This window comes from Camelus ferus, chromosome 17 (assembly GCF_009834535.1).
Source record: "Camelus ferus isolate YT-003-E chromosome 17, BCGSAC_Cfer_1.0, whole genome shotgun sequence".
NCBI classification, from domain to species: domain Eukaryota; kingdom Metazoa; phylum Chordata; class Mammalia; order Artiodactyla; family Camelidae; genus Camelus; species Camelus ferus.
The window spans coordinates 18,195,844-18,217,065 of record NC_045712.1 but is presented as its reverse complement, the minus strand read 5'-3'; the positions used below and the strand labels follow the sequence as shown (position 1 = coordinate 18,217,065).

The 21,222-nt window shown below is 42.8% G+C and overlaps 1 long non-coding RNA gene and 1 other non-coding gene across 2 annotated transcripts in view; one reads left to right on the top strand and one right to left on the bottom strand.

Annotated features, from left to right (window-relative positions):
- LOC116657105 overlaps positions 1 to 21,222 on the top strand; it is a 551,457-nt gene that overhangs the window by 244,741 nt on the left and 285,494 nt on the right. The window lies entirely within an intron of this gene.
- On the bottom strand, positions 834 to 1,059 carry LOC116657326. The gene has a single exon (XR_004312448.1). It is a non-coding gene; the product is annotated as a small nucleolar RNA U3 (small nucleolar RNA).

The following is a 21,222-nucleotide window of genomic DNA, read 5'->3' as shown; positions in this document are numbered from 1 at the left end:
AAGGGCCACTCGTGGGGGACAAGACAGTAGCCTTCCAATTACCAAATACGTGTTATGGGCATGATATGATTCGTCCTGGAGCCCCAGGGGTCACAACAGAACCTGATGGGGAGAAATTCCAAGGAAGAAAATGTTGGCTTAATATAGGTGTTTTCTAAGAATGAAAGCCATCTGAGGGTGGAATATACTGCCTCCAAGGGTAGTGAGCCCACCAGCTTAGGAGAAATTCAAGTTTGTCTGAGTGGCCTCTGGGAATTTTACATAGAAGAAATTAGCTCATGCTCTCATCCCCTATGGTGCTTAATGACATTTATTGTAATTGTTTACCTATCGGTCTAGTGCATTCACTCTCACAAGTGTTCATTAACCATCTACCTGGAGCCTGATTCTGTGAAGATGAAGCACAGAAGTGCTGCATGAATCCAGGCAAAGGTGTGAATTTAACAGATGCTGTTGTCAGGAGAGGAGAAGGAGCTGAGCTTCCATTTCCAAATGGGAGAAGGCAGTAGGCATATCAGGCAGTGAGAAGAGAGGGGAAGATTATCCACTGGAGAAAGGGAGGGAGTGGATCAGTTTTTCTTTGAGAAGAAAGGGTCTTTCACACTAGCATTTTACAAAGTAAGTGAAGCTTTCATTTTCTTCCAAATGGGTATCCATTTTTCCACCTTTCTCTTCAGAACTATGAAATTCCAATTGTCACTTGGAAATAAAAAGATTATTAAACACTAGTTTTCTCGGTTCCACATGCATCATTCCTTCTCCCTTTAAATTTGTGGTCACCATTATTGTACATAAGATGTACTCCCCGCCTTTTTTTTTTTTTAAACTCCGAAACCGCTTAGACTATGCCCTCTCCCTCTTACTCTCCCAAAGGAAGAGAAAAACAATCATCGCTGGCAAATGGCAGTTGCAGCAAGGCAACACCAAGAGCCAGCTTCACACTCAAGAGAGAACCCTGCCCCTCCTCATTGTGGAAGACGCTCCCCTTTTGATTTTCTACAAACTTTTGTGAGGAATGTTGTTTGGAGCAAGTAGGAGACACTGAATAGTTTCCCTCCTGCTAGGATTTCAGAGTAATAGCACCATTTTCTAGAGTCTAGACTCAGTTTCTGTTTTAAAGCTAGAGGTCAACTATTCATACCAAGATGGCATTAGATGTCTTTAGAATTGGGTCACCCAGGTGACGTTTTGTTAAAAGCTTACATAGGTCAGTTATTAGACCCACATTTTAATGATTAGCTGACCTCAGATACCTTGTTAATCCTCATGTGTGGGTTCATGTGAAGTTGTGGCTCGATTTGATGGTTCTTTGTTGTACCTCCTTTCCCTACTGCCTTGATGGTTGCTATTTATTTGGTATTTTAAAAATTTTCCTCTTATTGACATATAGATCCATCTATCAAAAAGTCATAAGAATAACTTGATGTATGAATGTTCAGAGTTTCTTCAAATCCCAGTAGAGTGAGATTCTCTAAAAGTTCTAGTTTTGGAAGTTGCCATCAGCAGCAGATTTTGCTGAATAGTACTATATATGTTTAATAATAAGATTTCCATTTTTGGTAAACTATTTCTTGTGGAACTATTCTCTGTGATGCTGAGGTTATAGAAAATATCATTTTTCTGTCACTGTTGGTGTTCTTCAGACCCTCGCTTTTAAATGGATGTGCTTTTGGAAACCTAGATGGTTATCTACATCAGAAAAACACCTTATCCTGGGCCGCATCGGGTGAATTGGACAAAGCAATGCAATTTAGTTGGGGGGAAATGGTATGTAATACGTTTTATAAGAGCTGGCTTCCAATAATAACCATCTGACCCCTGTGATCCTGTGTTTTCAATTTTCCTTTTAAGGAATACAACAAGCAATGCTGCTAAGGCATACTTCTCTGTCAAGTGTTCACCGATTTGTGAATTGTTGGACAAGTTTTCCATCTTCAGTGTTAGAAGACAAACATCAAATGCTACTTTTCTCTTAAAGTGTCTTCTCATGCAGCTGTCTCATGGCATGTGCTAAACTCTGCATTTGTATTTGTATTTGTAAAGAAAGTATGAGATCAGAGAAATAGGGCTGTGATTTTAACCTTGGTTCTAGGTTTTTATTTTTGGTTTGACTTTTTAATTTGGAAATAAGCTCAGTATCTGCTAATTGAAAGAATAAAAGGAGCAGCCCGTTGATAACACCTAAACTCATTTACTGAGTGCTTATTGTGTGCATATCTTTTTGCTGGGCTTTATTCTGGGACATCTTATACAACATAGCCCATTTAAAAGGCTGCTTAATAAAGTAACAGTTTGGGAATCCTTGGTGGGAGGTAGGTGTGATAGGCTTCCCCACCTGCCATGTAGGGCAGCAGCCTGAGGATGTCTCTGTAGGGAGATGATCAATAAAAACATTTCTAGGAAATGCCCTGTATCTTCAAATAATTCCCTGGCTTCCGGGAAAGAAGTCCAGATAACTTGAATGTTATCTTGGTAAAAATGTTGAAGTGAGTCGTGATCTCAATTCCTGCCTCTCCTAGGTTTTTTTTTTTTTTCTTTCTAAATCAAAGAGCAGTTTAACATTAGTAGAGGTTTATTAATTGTCTGTTGTTGTACCATAAGTTGCCTGCAAACTTACCAGCTTCAAACCACCAACATTTATTATCTCCCAGTTTCTGAGGGGCAGGGTTTCGGGGTGGCTTGCCTTGGTAGTGCTGGCTCAGGGTATCTCGTGAGGTTATGGTTAGGGGGTCAGTTGGGCTTCAGTTATCCGAAGGCTTAGGACTGGAAAGACTGGAAGACTCTGAAAGATCAGAAAGATTAGGACTGTCAGATGAGCTTCCAAGAAGACTCGCCCATGGCTCTTGGCAGGAGGCCTCAGTTCCTTTCTATATGAGCCTTTCCACAGTGTCCTTAGGACAAGCAGCTGGCTTTCCCCGGAGTGAGTGGTCAGAGAGAGAGAAAGAGAGCGAGAGAGAGAGAAAAGAAAGAGAACAAATGAGAAACTACAGTGGTTTTTGTGAATTAGTCTCCAAAGTCACTCAACCATCACTTTTTCTTTATTTGTTAGAAGCGAGTCACTAAGTCCTTCCCACGTTAAAGGGGAGCAGAATTAAACTCCAACTCTTAAAGGAAGGGATATCAAGGAACTTGGGAACACGTGTTAAAATTACCACAGTTGTACTTGTCATTTAAAGTTTACGAAGAGTTTCCAAACATTGTTTCTTCAAAAGAGTTCTCAACAGCAGAGGTGTCTTTCTCATCTGTCACTAAGGCGCAGGGCCTCTTGCTCTAGAAGAACTATCGTATATTATCAAACTCTTGCATAAATCTCTGCTTCTGCATTTATCCTATGGCATTCTGGGCAGAATGTGTATTGGCCAGTGGAGAAATGGTAATGTGCTGAGACATTCTGATGTACTCAAACAGAGCATTTCCTGTGGTTTTAAGATTCCCCCATCATTTTATTTTCATTATCACGAGGATGGTATCACTGAAGAGCAAGTATACATGGACTGACTGACTTATTTTGTGAGCATTGAGCATCTCTAAATCTGTCGTTCTCCTTGAAAAGACACATGTAAACAAATTACATGTTCATAAAGAAAGTTTAGAAAAGAGCATCAGAACATACTGGAGTAGACGTTAGGATAGTAATAAAGCTATTTGTTTATAGTACCCTCTTGAGAAATGTTAAGTGTTTCTAAGGTATTAACTTAGGGAGCTGTCAGTGAGACAGGTGATGGTTTGGAGGGTTTTGTTTTTTTTTTTAACTTTTATATTAATATAAAGTAAAAATCTGGGTACACAGATCTATGAATTAGAACACATGTACAGATTCTAATAACCACTACCACAATCAAGAAACCAAGCAATTCCATCACCTTCAAAATCTTTCTCATACTATTCCTTCATGTCTTCCCCAATCCATAATGCATTTCAATCTTTAATCTTTTTTCCATCACCATAGTTTTGTCTGAAAGTACCATATAAACAGATTCATACAGTATCTAATCTTTTGAGACTAAGTTCTTTCATTCAGCACAATGCTTTTGAGATTCATCCAAGGTGCAGTAGCAATAGTTTATTCCTTTTTATTGTTAAGTAGTATTCCATTGTATGGATGTACCACAGTTTGTTTGTACATTCCTCTGATGAAGGACATTTGAGTTATTTCTGGCTTTTGGCAATTATGAATAGAGCCACTACATGCATTTATGTACAAGTGTTTTAGTGAACATAAATTTTCATTTCTCTAGGGTAAATGTGTAGGAGTGGGATTAGCAAGTCACTTGGTAATTGAATGTATAATTTTATAAAAACTGTCAAACCGTTTTCAAGAGTAGCTGTACCATTTTGCTTTCTTGCCAGCAATGTATGAGTTCCAGCTGCTTCACATGATTACCAAAACTTGCAATTATCAGAATGTTTATTTTAGTCAGTCTGTTAACTGTGTAGTAGTTTTTTAATTTGCATTTCCCTAACAGCTAATGATATTGAACAGTTTTTCAATAAAAGATGTTTGTCCTCTGTATATCCTCTTTCATGAAGTGTCTGTTCACATCTTGTTTATTTTTAAATGAGTTATTTTCTTACCCTTGAGTTTTGTGAATTCTTTTCATGTTGTGCTTTTGTTGTCAGGTCTAAGAACTCTGCCTAAATCCAGGTCAAGAATATTTTTCCTATGCTTTCTTTTAAAAGTTTTATATTTTATATTTATAACTATGATCCATTTTAGTTAAATTTTGCATAATGTGTGAGGTTTAGATTGGGAATTATCTATCTATCTATGTATCTATATCTACCTATCTATCTATCTATCTATCTATCTATCTATCTATCTATCTGTTGTAGGTATAACCAAATTATTTCAGCACCATTTGTTGAAAAGCCTATGCTTTCTCCATTGAATTGCCTGTGCACTTTTGTCAAAAATCAACTGGCCATGTTTATGTTGGTCTATTTTTGGACTCTATATTCTGTTGAGATTTTTCTGGTTCTTCATATGCTGAGTAATATGTATCATATCCTGGGTGTTCTGAATCTGATGATATGAGACCATGGGTCTTGTTTAAATCCTATGAAGACTACTGATAGATTTTGTTCTAGCAGGCATTTATACTGGTTAAGTTCAGGTCACTCATTTCAATCAGCCTTCTAGAGATTGTGGTTTTAACACAGAGTCCATTTTCAAAGAATTTATAATCCTATTCAGATCACTGAATAGCACCACCCAGTAGACCGCTTGATACTTGGGTAGTTAACTGTGACATGCCACTTAGGGTCAGATCTATGCATGAGCTGCTTGAGGGTAAGTCCAGAATTCAAAACCAGCTTCATGTGTTTATTCTCCCAAACTCCTTTTCTCCATGTTCTCCCAGTATTTTCTGACTCCTTATGGCTCCCCCTTTTCCATCTTCCACTCAGAAAACCAGGGCTTTACTTATTCCACTCTGCTTTACATTTTCTGGGAATACACCCTTGTCTGGGGCATTGTGAAAGAAAGACAGAGAGAAACACACACACACACACACACACACACACACACACACACACACACACACACACACACCAGTAATTGGGGATTGCCCCCTAACAGTCCTGAGTCCACAGCAACTTTGATCAGAGAAGAAACTCTCAAGAGTTTTAGGTACTTGTGGACCAGCCTGTGTAGGGGAATAGAGAACAGAAAGAGGATGAAAAAGAAGAAGAAAGCTGGGGGAGATTCTCTCTATTCTCTCTAACCCTTTGAAATCTCATACCAGAACTAGACAGCTTCTCCTGGCACTTTCTCTGTGCCTTGTCCCCATTTCTAAATTCCAGGCTTCCCTGAATTTGGGCAGGGGTTACTGAGGAAAAAAGTAGTAAACTTATTCCCAGTCTCTGAGAATGGGTCAAAGAAAAAAGATCCTCCAGTTTCAAAGAAGGGGAAACAGATTCCCATCTGATGTCACAGCTCTGGGAACTAATATGGCTTTTGTGGGGGGCGGATAATCTGCTACAACCAATTAATTGATCAAGAGTTTCAAAATAGTGATATTTAAATTTTTTTTTATAATATGTATTTTCTGGAATAGTTCTAAATCAAACTTCCTCTCTTCTGTGGTTAATCATTGGTACAGATCATATAAGAAAGAAAAGCTAAACATCTGAATCTTCCCTCTGCCAGTTTTCAAAATAATGAATTAGTCTACCAGTATACTCCAGTGATGACCTATTTAGAGTTATCTTTTCCTTTTAAAGAATTCATTAGAATCTCAAGAATTTAAACATATCTGATCTATTTAGATCCATTGCAATTATCAGCCTTATTAATGAGTACAAATTTAGTACAGAACTTTCTATCATCATTTGACTGCCTTGATAAACCATGACTTTGGCCAGGTCACTAGCCTGGATTATAGTGGAAACAGATGACAATAAAGGAGTAAGACTCAATTTTTTTTCTTAAGATCCCATTACCATTGCTGGCCAGCAAGTGTTCAGGAATGAAGTCCAATGTCATCCATCCATTCTTTTTTAATTATTCATTCACTGAACCGACAACCATTGTTGAATACCTACCACGTGCCGACCTCTGGGTTAGGCACAGGGTTTTTAATAGCAAATAGAAATAGGCATGTTCCCTGCCCTCAGGGAGGTTATAGTTCTAGTCAGGGAAATAGAGGCATTAATTAAATAACTGCACAAATACATGTTAAATTGTAATGTGACAGGAACTGAAAAAGATAACTTTGAGGAGAAGGTATGGAAGTGGGCAGGAGAATTGGTCCCTTCTGGAAGGCCAGGGAAGGGCTCCCTAAGAGAAGATAAGTTATCTGTTATCAGTGGAAGAGGCTGACCATGCAGAAGGGGCGGAGTGACAGTAAATGTGCTCTTGAATACTTATGTGTTCTAATCTCTCCCTGCTGCCCCCACTTATTGTAATCTGGCCCCATGATGATTGTAATCCTCCTAAGCCTAGATTGGAGAAAGAGTATTTTGAAGGCTTCCATTGCTGTTTAAAAATTTTTTTGTCCCTTACTTCCATTTCCCTCTCTCAACAAATGACACTAACCTCTTCTGGTCACCAAGTCGAGCATATACAATAGGCTCAACTTACACAAATAAAAAACATGGATTTTTTTCTATTCAATCTCTGAAAGAAAAACCCATCCAGAGGGTCTTATAAAGATTTCTTATCCTTTCCCTGATTTTCCTTTGGAAAACTGTTGATTTCCTTCCAGAAGACTTCAGCGGCACTTAATTATCTGCAGGACAAGTTGAATCATGTCTCCAAGCTCAGTTTTGGTTCTAGGTGAGCCCCCTAAGCAGTGGGCCCCCTTGGGGCTTGCCGGAGCTGTTTGCATTTGCATTGGTTACTCCTGGTAACCAGGCCTTGAGGTAAAAGAAGAGAAAACTTGGCTGGTGGCTAAATAAAGAAATAGCCAGATACCTGGCTGTTTACCCTGTAGAAGCAAACCTGGCCTTTACAGTAAGTGGAGAGGCTTGACACAGAGAGGGCAGGGGGAGCAAAAGAATGGATGAGCACAGTGGTCTTCTACCTTAAATTAGGAGGTTTGGTCCTGACAAGCATGCTGGGCACCCCTCTGTTGCTCACAAGAATGAGATGTATTCTGAGAGTGCTGTGAAGCCGGCACTGCATTCTTTTCGTTTTATTTCTTCTTTTCCAGACTTGTCTTTGGCAGCTGCATGCAGGCGTAGGGGGCTCTGCATTGGGCCTGATAAGAATGCGCTCTTAGCCAGAGCGGCAAGTTGCCATTCTATGGATGCTCATGCCTACTGCGGGAGACGAGCTGTGTTAGGAGCAGAGCCCTCCCGCTAGTTCAAGGACCCATCTCCCCTGATCAGGCACTGTTAGCCCCACAGTAGCATCCTCTAGAAAGTCTTGGCTTGCTGCCCACGGCTATTATGTCACAGTTAAAGATCTGCAAATGTCCAGAGTCTTGGCCAGAAAGATCTGGCTAGCATTACAATTTCAAGGAAGAAATTTTTCATTAGTGACTCTATTTCCAAACTCAAACCAGCTAAAGCAAAGGAGGATTTTATTTTTCTTACAACCAAATATTCCCTGGGTAGATATGGCTTCGGGCATAACATGATTCAAGTGATGTCAGGAGCCCTTGATGTCTTTCCTAAGCTATAAAAATATTAGGGCACTGTTACCAAAAGAAGAAAAAAAGTGTTATTGGAGTGCCACAAAATAATAAATATCCATTTCAGTTAGTTTAACATGCGTAATATGCTTAGGTAGGACTATTTTTCTCTTCTCTCTCTTCCCTCTTTCTGGCTCCTGGCACTTCTCGTGGATAAAGAAATGGAGAGGAATGTTTATAATGCAACTCTAAGAAAAGGTGGAGATAATAAGTTATATGAGATAGTCTACCAGGAAGTTAATCTTTACAGGGCAAGATAGTAAATTGTTTCTTTAAAATAATTCACCCAGAGCCCAGCCACTATAGAGGTGTCTTCTCTACCCGCTGTCCCTACTTTCATCCTTATGATTTGAGGCTCCCTTCTTCTTAGGAGCAGAACTGGGTAGAAAAGAGAATGCCCACCAACTCACACAGAGGAGGTGGAGGAAAGAAGGAGATGAAAGGAAAGAGGGAGGTTGCATGATGGGCAGAAAGCGTGAAGGAGACGGTCTGTAGCTCAAGTGTTGGTCCTGTGGGATGATCTAAAAATCTCTAGTGAGGCTAGCAGTTATCCACAAAATGCGTGGAGACAAGGTACAGAGTCAGGACATGGCTGCCAAAGCCTGACCATCCTTTGAACTCAGTAGAGGGAGAAGTAAAGAATTTCTGAAGCACTCTTTGGGGTTCTGGTGTGAGTATGTGCACGTGTGTGTGTTGGTTGAAGGGGGAAGGTACCAGCAGGTGCCTGGATCTCACCTCATGGGAGCTGGGAAGTGAGCCGAGCCCACAGGGTGGACCAACCAGCTGATGAGTTTCTTTGCCAATGATGGTCCTACCTGCTCTCTTCCAAGATCAGAGTTTCCTGTGCAGCCCCTCAGAGGCTATCTTGTGAAGGGTGGTGTCTCTATAGACAGGCAGTGCACCTGAGTGGTTACACTCCTAGTTTGGAGCCAGACGGTCCTGGGCTGGGTCCCTTCTCCACCGTGTGCTGCCTGTGAGACCTCAAGCATGTTCTTTCTCCTTGCACATAGTAAGCGCTCAGTAAGCGGGAGAGGCGATGATGCGGATTCCTAGTATCTTTACTGAGTTTGTCTCTGTGGGATCTGGGGGCTTGAGCCTGAGGGTCGGATTGGAAAACAGTTGACTGAAATAGAGACTTAAATGAGAGCTCTAGTTTTGCTGTTGCCTGGGTATGAGACCACAGGAGCCACTTCACTGGGCTGGGCTTTGCTTTCTGTATCTGCACAGTGTGTTTGTATGTGGGGTGGGGTGGGGGAGGAGTGATTAAAACACGTGATGCCTCCCCGTCTCACAGGATTGTGTCAGACCCTGGGTTGGAGCTTGCTTTAGACATTTTTCCTGGGAAAAATAGAAGGAGTAAAGGGGTCAGAGGGCAGGGCGTGGAACTGGAAAGGACAGGAAAAGGGGAACAAAGGATGGTTCCAACGACCAGGTGTTGAGAGTAACGTCACCTGTCCGGCTCCTTGGGCTGTTCAGGACGAGAGGTGAGGCAGCACGTGCTGTGAGGGGCACCTCAGCCTCTGTGTGCAGGACAGCTATCCCAGCCTCTGGGTTTTCCCTCGGGAGCTGAGCCCTGCCAGAGTGGTGAGCTTCTCTCCAAAGCCCAGCTCGCTCGGAACTATGCAAGCCAATGTATTTAAATTCATCTGTTCTGATTCTGAGTAGTGAAAAAATCATTTTACGTGCTCCAAGCTGAGAGTGAAGAAAAACTTCATATATTGTTTCCTTGCAATCTAGGGAGTCATGAGATGGCTTCTATAATTCTGGAAATTATGACAAGGCATCCATAAAGATGAGGCAGAATCCCCATGCAGCAGTTCCAGTAGCTTAAAGGAACATTATTTAATACCCATTTGCGGAAGTGTGGCAGTGCTGGAAGGTTTCATTTAGTCCCTTCATCACAGTTAGAAGATGAGCAGACAGCAGGCCGGGTATGGGGAGGTGCACACCATCCTCTCGCTCCCATAGACTGAGGCTCAGGGATCTTTGGCTTTTAGGGCTTTGTCCACAGTTATTTTGTGCACTTCTAAAGAGTGATCAAGTCCATTTAATTTACATTTAAAGCTCTCTCAACATAAAACTAGGTTCTAATGGAAATATTCTGATTTAATTCAGTTCCATTCCATTCAAATTAATTCAATCAGGGTAACATTTGTGGAGCAACTAGTTGGTGCCATGCTAGACGTGTGGGTGTATAAAAACAAACTGGACCAGGCATCTGCTTCCCCAAAGCTAAGTGGGTGTTTAGGAATTGCTACTTAAAACTCCGTAAACCATAGGATATGAAGGCATTATTGGAAACTGTACACCGTTGAGTCTCTCACTGACCCGGCTTGCCTGGTTCTTTTCCATTTTCCATTTTTTCATCTTCATCTCTTTCCTGTTCCTAATAAAGAACACACATTAATTCAGCAAATAGTAAGGACTTAATTGTATGTCTGGCAGAGAGGCAGCATGGGAGGAAAACTAATTGTTCTCATTTGTTTGTGAAGCTTATTTGCTAGTATCAGGAACCCAAGCTAGGGAGCCAGATGGCTGGGTCGTGAGCAAGGGCAAGCTGACAACCTGTCGAAGCTCCAGTTCCTCATCCGCACATGGAAATGATAATAACATGTCCCCTCGTGGCCGCGAGGACTAAAGGAGCTGACGCGTACGAAAGATTCAGCGTGTTTCCTTGCACATAGTAGGTGCTCAAGAGCTGATTTTTATCATCACCACCATCATCATCGTCGCCTAGTTGAGAACAGAAATTCCTAGAGGTCAACAACAGTTGCATTTTAGGGATAACCTATAGCCTCTAACACTGGCTAATTAGTGATATGTATCAATAATTCATAAATACTGATAAAATACTACAAGGTAAGTGTTTTCAATCTCTGCCCTGTGCCTCTGCCTGTAAGGAATGCTGTATCTGGTTAGCTGCAGTCAGATCATCCTTTGCAGCACCCAGTCTGGGCCTAGTACACGGAAGAATGAAGGGAAGCAAGAGGCCAAGTGGAGTTACATGATAAGGAGCTGAGACAGGGCCAGCGGGGAGAGAGGCCTGGGAGGCTCTGCAGGCCTGGTTTGGGATGGAGTGTGGAGGACACCTTGAGAGGGAGAGGGCAAAGACTTGAGGAGAGCCCCCTTGTGTTTGAGAGAGAGGCAGAGAATGAACAAGTGAGTGAATGAATGAAAGAAAAGCCCCTAGGGCAGCACAGGCTCCCACAGTTCTCTGAAGGGCTCTGCGCTTGGTTTAATGCTCTGCTGTCACCCTCTGGAAATTTTTAGTAATTTGTGAATGGAGGGCCCCACATTTTCATGTTGCACTGGGCTCCACAGATTATGTAGCTGGTCTTGCCTTAGGGAAAGATCTATGAAGTTTTCACTGTGTGAAATGAATAGAATCCCTTTTCAGTGTTTTCCTGAGATTTAAACAGCTTTCAGTTTTTTGGTGGGGCAGGTTGATTGTGGATCCTTTGACTAAGACCCCAGGCTGGGCTGGGCCTCAAGCTGGTGCCACTTTACCCAGATCCCTAAGCAGAAGAGTGCTCTTCCCTCTCTTCTGCTGTAGGCATTGTCTTGCACCTGTCCCAGCCCCCAATTCATTTGCAAAATTGTGGGAATCCTGCAGGCAGCCCCTACGTGTGTTCACTCCATCACACACTCTAGCCTCCTTTCCACTGCCCTGGCAAAATGTTCCCTGCTGAGACAAAAGGCTGGGGGTGTCTCCTGGGGGGTTAAAACAAAGGAAGCAGTATCCCTAGACATGTTGTGCAGGACTTGGGGACGTTCTCACTACCTGGGGCTCTAACTTGGGAAGATGTACACTTCCACCTCAGGGTGGATTTTGCGCAGAGCACAGAGCGGCTCTCTGGTCCTGCCTGACCTTCTGACAGAGGCACCCTGGAGGGAGGACAAGGTCCTATGTGTTCAGCCCATTATCTGATGGTTTCAAGGGTCATTTTGATCTTTTCAGAATCAGCAGGCTTCCTTTCAGCCGACCTAGAAAGGCTGATAGAAACAATAAACAGACAAGTTTGCAACTCCTTGTCTGAGTTATACTTCGGGGGCTGACTCTGCGGTAAATACTGATTTTTAGCCCCCCTCCATTTACCAGCCCACCATTTTCAGATGCGATTGCCCCCATCTCTGACCACCACATGGTCATCAGCTTATCTCACCAACATTGTGTCAGCAAGTGATTTGCTGTCGCTTTTCTGTCTCCATGGTGCTCACACTACAAAGAACACAACAGGATTTGCACGTCGGATCGCACTTTCATCTCTAATTTAGTGCCTACATATCAGTAATAGATGTATTGAGCTGAGGCTGGGAAAAATCTGCCTTGCCCCCCCTACACTGTTAGGGAGTCTGTGATAGGTTGGAGGATTGCCCCATCGATCACTAGTCAGAAATGATTACCTCTCACCCACCCCCTCTGCCTCGTCAGTAAATGGCACCAAATTTCAATTCCGGGAGACACATTCAAAACAGAGGTGTCTAGAGCTGTGCACAGAATGATAAATACAGAGGAAGCTAAAAAAAGCATTTAAACCCAAGAGACAGATTATAGAATATGCCACACCTTATAAAGGATTTTAGATTTTTAAGAGCATTAACATTTCTTCTGTAACACATTGTTCCACTCGTAGACATTACAGTTACTGTCATTTTTTGATACTGACAATGAAAATTACATATATTTTCTTTAGACATGGTATTTTAACTAAGTAGTGAAATAAGGCAGCAAGTAGTTCTAAATGGATTTCAAAGAATGTGTTGCCTGAACTGTGTAGATCTGTACTGTCTTTATGAAAAGTTTTACAGTACCTTGTTTAAATGCCCCAACTCTAGAGCCTTGCCTGAAATGCCATCAAACCCCTAATAATGAGATCAGTTTGGCGTGAAAAACTGGCAGTAAAGAGCACTTGAGGAAACAGTGAAAATCTATACTCCACGTGCTACAGTGAGACCAACAAATGTCAAATTAAAGAGGGGGTGTGGGGCATGAAAATCCATGCAAGGTGAGTGCTTCTCATTTGAAATAAAGACATTTCAGTGTGAGCTGGGGTTTCTAAGCTATGTTTGGTAGAATGTTTGCTTCACGGAATCTCAATAGGAATTACGTTAAAAATAAATAAAAAGAGCTCTATGGTAAGGCAGACTTCAGAGTCTCTGATCTAAACAAAGCCAAAAGGGTCTTCTTATTGTAGGAATTCTTATTGCCTTTAATTTGCTAAACTGCCTTATAAATATGCAAGGACGGAGGGGGAACATGGGACAGAACACTTCCTAAACTTGGTGGAACTTAAAAGGTTTTTCTGAGCAACATTTCAAGGGATTGAAGTTCTGGGACCCCCTTGGGAGAACTCCTGTCTTGGTCCTGGGGGCTGGTTTGGAGGGGAAGGGTGCCGAGTGGGACAGTGTGTGGGCCACGCTGTGGGAGCACTCGGTGAGCTCGGGTCCTGGGGCCAGCTGGGCTGGCACTGAGGAAACCATCACTTTCCCCTTTCCTCACAGGCTCCTTTATGAAGTTCAGAGAGCAATCCACAGCAGTTTGACAGGAGGAAGCATAGGCTACACCTCCAAAATAGCAGGTTAATTTGTCTGTGTTCTTTGAAGTCTGAAATCTTTGAAGTTCTGTTTTCCCTTGAGAGGTGAAATCAGAAAACAAGTGTCTAATGTCTTCATACCTTGTGAAGAGAAAGTACAATTAGACCTACACAGTGCTTCCCGAATGCTTCAGCCAGAGTGCAGGAGCTCTGATGTTCACACACCTGGACTCTGCTGGGGTTTTATGGGGTGATAGTCCCCTGGGATCCAGGAATGCTGGAACCCTGCCTTGTCAGTCACCGTCCCACTGCCTTCCCCTGTGAGGTTCCGGAGAGTGTTGTATACCTAAGGAATAAGAGTGTGCCTGAAGCTATCACTTTATTCACAGCTATTTGACCGTTGAGCTCTGGTAAAGCCTAGAGAGCTAAGTGGGGTCTTCTGGTTCCCTTTTCTGTCACAGATTTAAATCCCAGTATCTGCCCCTGTCCAACCACCAGAGGAAGTTGAGGAGGGAGGGGCAACAAGGTAGCTGGAGAGACGCCTGGCTCAATGTGCTCACCAGCTGCCAGCCTGGAGAAGCAAGAGGGAAGGTTACTAGGCTGGCATCAAGCAGGCAAGGAGTAGGCCCTCCAACAAGCCTCATCTCATCTGATGTGATAACTAAGAGGAGGATTGGCCTAGTCCATTCTGGCTGCTGTAACATAATACCACGCTCTGTGTGATTTAAACCACACACATTGATTCCTTACAGTTCTAGGCGTGGAAGGCCAGGATCAGGGTGCCGGTATGGCCAGGTTCTGGTAAGAACCCTCTTCCAGGTGGCAGACTTCATGCTGCGTCCTCACACGTGGAAGGCCCAAGGGAGTTCTCCTGGGCCTCTTTTATAAGGGCGTTAATCTCATTCCCGAGGGCTCTGTCCTCGTGACCTAAATTACCTTCCAAAGGCCCCCCTCCTAATACCGTCACATTGGGCATTACAATTTCAACATATGAATTTGGAGGGGACACAAACATTCAGACCATGGTATAGATTGACCTCTGATGATGAAGAAAGAGAGAAATAAGAGTCAGCAGATTTGGCCCCAGTCATAGCCTGCTTGGTTGGATGATATATTGAGACCTGACTGCACGCCTGGCTTTCCCTGTTCATGCAAATATGGGCCAAGCCATATCCATATGGTAACCAGCCACACCACATCAATTACCAGGTCCCATCTTTCTAGAGGAAGGGTCCATAGACCAAAAAAGCATCTTGCCCTGGGACCAAGACTGGGAGGTGTGAGGAGACCGGATTGGGACCACTATCACCTTCTTTGCCGATGGAATGAATCCACATAGATAAAGCAGTTGAGTGTACAATTTGACTGACCCCAGTAGATGGATCAGAGAAGATTAGAATGAACCATTTCCCTCACTTCTTTCCTTCTCTAGGTCACTTGAGTCCCATCTGGGTTTCTGTTTCTGAGCCTGTTTTGATTCTGATCCTGGCCCTGGGATCATAGACTCTGTACTGGGTAGCATTCTGAGAGGTCAGCTGGCCTACTTACGCACCCTCAGGCACGTTGAGACTGCCCCAGAGATACAGAGCTCTTCTATTGTTTAGTAATTCTTTTCCTATTAAGAATTGTTTCATTACATGGAACCTCATGCTTTTGTACTGCTCTTTGTGCAGGCAGAAAACAGTGGGATATTATCTGTGGCTAAGTCTTCTATATGCTTGAAGATGCTTGGTCTTACTTTCTGTAGAGTCTTAACCTCTTTTTTTTTTTTTAATACTAAGTTGTATTTTTCCTTCCTTTTCACTGTATTGTGAGTGCTCAAAGAAAATGTTTCCTTAAAATTGTAAACCATGAGAAACATCTGGAGACCTTTCTAATGTACCAAATTGCACATCGCTCTCCCGGCTTCCTGGATAAGAATTAATGGGGGCAGGGGCAGTTTGGAGCTTGGGAAGGAAGTACCATCCTAGGCAGGACAGGTAAATTATCGGGATCCTTCTGAAGTGTGTGCTCAGCTTACAGTTCTCCCTTTCTCAGAGAATGGCACCCATTCCTCAGAGGTGGGTTTCTGGCATCCAGGTTGGCACCTGCATCATGGCTGGAGGGACATCTGATCCAAACAAGGCCAGAGTCTTTTTCCTAGAATTTGGAAATGGAACTTAAGAGACAGGAGGTCAATCTCTGAGGGTGACTAGAAGTGTGATATGAAAAAAAAAATGGAGACACCAAATTATGACATGAAGATTAACAGCAGAGAAAGATAGGCTGCCAGAGAGGAAGTGGAATGAAGCAGCTCTCTGAGGGATTCAAGAGAAAAATGAAAAGCATTCCAATAGTTCCAGGTTCTGGTTCCAGTCTCTGCATTCCTGCCTGGGAGTTCCATGAGATGGTCTGTGTCCTATGTGGTAGACGTTCCCTTTTTGCCTAACCTAGCTAAAGCAGGTTTTCTTACCAGGCACCCAAAGGGGTCTAACCAAATCCAGAGTGAACAGCTCCACTAGAATTGATGATAAACTCACAGCCTATGTCTTCTGTCCCTATTGACTTACCGTGGAACTCTCTATTTTGCTTTTCTGAGAGGACACGTGCCTCATTGAGTTTGAAAGAATATTTCATTGACAACATCTGACTATACAATTTCAATACACCCCAAACTCTGAATGAGTGCTGCATGGTCTACTATCAGTCTTTCCAATTCTTCTAATAGAAAAAAAAAACCCCACTAATATTTACTAACTGATTCATTCACCCCAAAACCTGAAATGTCAATATTATTTTTGGACCATTTTACATTTGAGGAAACTGAAGCATAGAAAGGGTAAATAACTTTCCTTGGGTCACAGGGCCGGTAAATGGTGGAGCCAAGACTTGAACCCAGATGTGACTACAGAGTCTAAAATTTCAACCACTTTGCCATACTTGTGTTGAAACCAAAATTCAGTCATTTAGAGCAAAACCGTTGAGGCTATCTAAGAAGTCATGTGCAAATACTCATTTTTGTAGTAAGAGAGCCGTCCAATTTGGATTCTACAGGAAGAAGCAAACAAGATGGGTTAGAAGGATGGGGAAATTTTCATAGATGAGTCAGGATTTGAATTGAGGGTGGAGGGAGGTAGGGACGGAAGATGTTGCCATCTCACCACCCATTTCCTCCTTTAAACATATCTCTGATGTTATTTAGATATCCATTCCTTCCTCAGGTGGCCCACATGCAAGGAGAGGCTGCCCTCCAGGAAAAGACCTTAGTTGTCTAAGGGTAAACCCATCTCTCTTGCCAGTATTTGGACATGTGACTCAATTTAGACCAGTGAGATACAGGGAGAGATTTTCAGGGGAGCTTATGAGACAACTTTGTCTGAATCTTATGGAAAAATTTTCAGAAGAGATTTTCTCTTCTAATCCGACTGTTACTCTGTCAGCTTTTGCCACAAAATGTGCACAGCACAATTCCATAGCACCTCATCAAGACAGAGCAATAAGCATCTATTTAGTGATCTGCACCTTGCTGGTTGGGGAAATTCAGTTCTCCTTACATTGACTGGGACAAGTAAGGTAGCCTACATGTTCTTCTCAAGACAATGGCAGAGGTGTGAGAGCACCAGTGAAAATACACAAGCATATCTCTCAAGTCGAGGCTCCATCACATTTACCAATGTCTCATTGGCTATGTAAGTCACGTGGCTAAGCTTAGTGTTAAGCTCATCCTTCCTGGGAGTGATGGGGAGGGTGTTGAATATTTCTGAGAAATATTCTAGTCTACCACAGGGCAATGCATGGATTTGAGAGACCCAGGAGGATAACAGCCCACCTCCCTTTCAGTCTACAGATAAAGCCAATCCACATGGAGAAGAGGGGATCTGAGAGAACCCCAGCAAAACAGAGCTGGAGCCCTAGATCAACTCAACCTGAAGTTCTTGCCAACCTCTGGACTCTCAGTAATGTTGGCCAAGTTTGACAATACTTAAAGCACGGTTGAGGTAGATTTTCTGTTACTTGCAGCTGAAACTTTCCCAATTCAGAATTTTCCTTGGAACATTTAGGAACAAAGGCCCAGAGATATGAATAAACATAGCACATTGGAAAAAAGCAATCCAAAGAGCCTAGAAAGATAATGTATATACTTTGGCCTAGTGTTTTGTCCTTGGAAATCCAGCCATCCCCTTCTCTTATCACCCACATGCCTTGCAACAGATCTATTCCGTCTTGATTTTGTGTAATTCGATTCATTCTCAGATGTTTGTTCATCTGGCCTTCCAGTTGGTATGGTAACAGCCTGACTGAACTGTGGCATTTATTATTCACTACAAGCTCTTGTCAAGTCAGTAAGAATCAGGTTTGCCTTCTTTCAAGGAATCCAGGGGACTGGGTCATTAAGGAGAAAATATGGCTCTATACTGCCACTGGGGTTGATGCTTGCAATTCTGTTAAAATTCTGCCACTTTCCTCTGCTCACGTTGACTGAAGTGCTTCCTTCCTTTCTGCAGTGCTCTTGTTTCCTAGCTGGGGAAGACAACGTTTATTTCCACCTTCCACCCCCGCCATGTTACAGTAGTAACAGGACACAAACTGAGTGGGCAGTTAGTCAAAAGATTTGTAAAAGTCACATTAAAAAAAAATACTGGGAAGGAATAAAGGGAAATATCTCAGAATAAGAATCAATCATTTAAAATAATACTTATCAAGACTTACTGTGCTTATAACTCAACTGAGAATTTTTCAGCACCCTAGAGGGTAAAACATTGAGTAAAAACAAGCCTGGAATTCATTGGAAACGTACTGTGTGCTGGGCACTATGTGGGACCCACCACACACATTACTCATTCAGTCTTCACAATGACCCTGGGAAATGATTATGACTTTCCCATTTCAAGAAGAAAATAATCAGATTTTCCAAGGGCTTACAGCTAGTATGTGGGGGAGTTAGGATTAGAATTTGGACTTGTGAGTCCATTCTATTTACACTTTACTATACTTCCTTGAATGAAAGATACATAGCACAGTGGTTATGGGTATAGATTTGCCTGTAAGGATGGCAGAATCTGGCCCTGCCATTTGCTAGTTGTATGACTTTGGCCAAATTACTTAACCTTTCTGTGCCTTAGTTTCCTTTTGTAGAATGGGGATAACCCTAGTATTGCCCTATGAGTTTAGTTCTCAGAATTAAGTGAGCTAATGTGCATAAAACACTTAGCACAACGTGTAATGCACAGTGAACTCTCAGATGATGAGTATTTTTATTACGTAGAGAATGCCTGGTACAGTGCTGTGTGTTAGAAGGTTCTATGGTGATGAAAATGTTCTATATCTGCTTTATGCTGTAGCCTATAGCCCCATCTGGCTAATGAGAGCTTAAAATGTGGATAGTGCAACTGAGGAACTGAATTTTTATTTTATTTCATTTTAATTAATTGCAGTATAAATTTAAATAGCCACATACACCAAGCGGCTACCATGTTGGACAGCTCAGGTGTAGTATGTGCTAGATATAGTATGTACAAAAGAATTCCTGTTCATGGGAAGCTTATGGTTTAATGGAGGAACAGGCTGACAAACAAGTGATTAGCAGGCGTGGTGATAAGTATTCTAGTGCAGCTATAGACAAACTGCTGCAGGAACTCAAAGAGCAACAGGCTAATTGTGCCTGGGGGCTGGGGAGAGCTTTTTAGAGATAATGACAGTTGAGCTAGGTCTTGAAGGATGAGTAAAGATTCAGTTCATCCATTCAGCATATATGTGTTTAGTGTCTTCTCTGGGCCAGGCACCCAGTTTGAGAAAGTATATGATTGTCGAATGAGAGGTAAAGGTAAGAGTTCAGAGGAGACATCTGCATTGATCAGACTGTTTGGGAAGGTAAAACTTGTAAAAGGTAGAACTTGAACTGCCTCTTGGATCATAGGTAGCATTTGGATGATGCTGGGTGCTGAGGGAGGGCATTCCAGGTAAGGAGGACAGCAAGGTGAGAAGAGTAGCCAACCATTGGACCAGCCTAACTGAAGTAGAATATGATTTGAGGACAGCTAGGGTGGGGTGCTGCTGGGGGCGAGGATAAAGTGGAGGGGGGCGTGAAGCAGGATCTGATGGTGGTTAATGGGGTTTTACCTTTATAACACTGGAGACGTTGGAGCCACATATTACAGTAAGTTGCGTAAAGTAGTCTGACAAATGGGCTCAAAGTGCATTTGAAAAACAGGCAGAAGGTTCATTTGGGAAGAGTGCCCCAGACAGGAAAATTCAGTGCTTAAAACATTTCGTGAGATTCTGACTGCCAGTGTCCACTCAAGTGCCACAGCCTTCCCCCTCTTGCCCATATCTCTATAAGAAAGGATCACCTCTCCATTGGATGTCTGGTCCTGGTGGCCTCTCTAGTGTCTACGTTCCCACTGCACTGCCACTGGACTCCAACATTTGGTGTCTGGGAGGGGACAGCTGGAGGTTGGAGCATCCCTGTAGCAGTGTGGCAAGTGCAGCAGTGCAGGGGCAGCAGGTCCTGACCAGACTGTGGCAGCATGACTGTGGCCCTGGCTGTCAAGTCTCCTTTGGCTCCTGCCTGTTCTTAGAGGCTGACCCCCCCGCCCCTGCAATTCTGATATACTTGCATGAAATCTTCTTTCACTTAAGATCATCACAGTCAGTTTCTGTTTCTTACAGTCAAGAACCCTGGATGATACATTTGAAAATAATAAACCTGGGAGTGAAAATGCTTGGTAGTGGCTGCAACTCAGCCATAACCTGTCATCTTAGGAAAGTCTTCCATCCCATGGGCCACACTTTTCTTGTCTCTCTAACAAGGGATCTGCACTAGTGATTTCTGAGGGAGCTTTAGAGCAGACATTCAGCCACACCCTCGGCTTTGGGCTATGGCGTGATTTCAGTGCAAGGCAGTGGAAACAGAAGAAAAGAGTGGCTGCTGGAAATATTTTACAAATACAAAAGACTTGGCGGCTGATTGCATAGAGAAGGCAAAGAAGAAGAGTGAGTAAAAGATGATTCAGAGCTTTAGGATCTAAAGGAATTGAATATTTGTTTTAAAGTCACTCAAAGCCACTTTTGCCATTCTGTTCATTATTGTCTCTATTTGCCTAAAGAATCAGGGTTTACAAATATCCCTTCACCTTCCCTCCTGTATCATTCTCCTGTGAACAAGCTTTGTCCATAACCATCTAAATCCATCAGAAGATTTGTAACTCACTGGTAATGGAGTCATTACTGTAATCTGGACTTTAAAAGTGAAGGAAAGGGCATCTGGTGACAAACAGTCCCTGCAGGGCTTGGAAATGTGTCCTGATGGATGCTGGAAAGTGACGGTCTGCTCCAGAAGGACCTGTCCACTGCTTATCTGTTCCTCACACACAGAAAACTTTGGTTCAGCTCTTCTTCCCTCTTGCAAGGACTTCTGGTCTCCTTTCTGGCAAGAATCTAATCCATCCTTCAAATACAAGCTCACGCTGTTCACTGAGTAAACGTGTCTTGAGCCAGGCTCGTGCTAGGTACCGGCAGTGCAGAGACAGAAAGACACAGTCCCCAGTCTCAAGGAGCTACATTAGCTGGGAGTG